Below are 1,556 nucleotides of genomic sequence, written 5' to 3'. Positions count from 1 at the left end.
CCTCTGCGTGGGGCTCGTGCAGCTGCAGCCGTGCTGCCGGGACGCACCGGAGCCCGCGGCGGCCGGGGGGTTGCAGACGCGTGCGGCCACGCCGAGGCTGCTGTAGGCGCTGCGGGCCGGTTCCTTGACAGTTCAAGGCTGCCCTCGCTGGCAGAGGAGGATTAACTATCAACTTTTATTGGCATTTTGCAGTCTCAGGTCCTCGCCCTGCGCTGCGCTCGGGCCCGGAGCTGCCCTTTGATACGTGCCAGGCTGAGCAGATGACAGCTCCGCGTCAGGTAGGAAGTTGCCCTCCGGTTTAAGTGTCCGTGTTGCCATCTGCTGTGCGCTCGCGCGCCCGCTTCGGGGAAGGCGCGCGAGGGGTTAAGGCTGGCTCGGCGGTGACTAATGGTGCAGGACTCTGCTATCGCGCTAGGTGTGTAGGCACACACCGGGTCCCACCGGATAGGATCGCTTACCTGGAAGCAGCATTCCTGCGCCCAGCGATAATGCGGTCGGTCGGAGCRGGCGGCCCGGCCTGACTCACGCTTCCTCCGCGCCGGGCGCTGCCCTGCCGCACTCCAGCGCGGGCGAAGCGGGCAGCAGCCGAGCCCAGCGTGCGCGGGGCGGCCCCGGCGCCCGCTGGCGAGCGGCAGGCGCTCGCAGCCGGTGGGAGCTGGCAGCGCCGCTGCCGGGCAGAGCGCCGTGAGCCGGGGCGGGTGCCGCGGGCCGCTGGCTGCGTGTCCTCGGCGGGCCGYGGGCCCGTGCTGTGCCCCAGGTGACGCCCGCCCACGAGACCCGGGGCAGGAGCGCAGGTGCCCGGGCGCAGCAGCCTGGAACCCAGCGCGTGCCGTCGCGCCCCTCGGTGCCACGGTGGCTCTTCCCGCACTGTGTTAGGGAAAGTCAGTCCCAAGCAGTGGCGCTTGCAGTATCGAGCTGTGGGAGGGGGCAGCAGCTGCCCGTGCCRACCTCCGACCGAGGCAACTGCGCACACGCCTCTGGCAACTGTGTGTGAGAGCGCTTGCCGCGATTGCGCTCGTGGCCTCGGCCGCTTGCTCAGCTAGTTCTTGACGCCTGTATTCTTACCCAGAAGAGCTGGTCTTGACATTTGTCCCACGGCTGAAGTGCCCGGCCGCTCGGCTGCCAAACCCACCCTGAAGTAGTTCTCGTGTAAAATGCCCTTAGCGACAAAATACCCGCTGCCGTACACAGAGGGACAGGCCGGCCGAACCCGGGGCGCCACGGTGGCCCAGACGCGCGGCAGCGACTCGCTGGCCTGCGCTGAGGGCTGCCGCGCGCTGCGCAGCTGAGGGTGGCTGGTGCCGCYGGTGTCCCTGTGGGCCCCAGTGCAGCTAGCACAGCTGCAGCAAGCGGCCTGGCAGCCTGGGAGTCCGGCCCCCACCCCCGGCGGCGTGYGGGCCGGGGGGCGCCCGGCGCACCTGAAATGCCGTTGGGCGCTTGGGCAGAGCGAGCGGAGGGCGCCGTCCGCAAGGCTGCTGCTCCAGCCTGTGAGCAGCAAGGACGGTAACGGTTTCTTTAATTCTAGTGTGCTAACTAGGATTCTAATTTTCCTCTTG

Source organism: Rhea americana, unplaced genomic scaffold (genome assembly GCF_003343005.1).
Source record: "Rhea americana isolate MKP2758 unplaced genomic scaffold, rheAme1 scaffold_15, whole genome shotgun sequence".
Lineage (NCBI taxonomy): Eukaryota > Metazoa > Chordata > Aves > Rheiformes > Rheidae > Rhea > Rhea americana.
Note: the sequence above shows the minus strand (reverse complement) of the source record.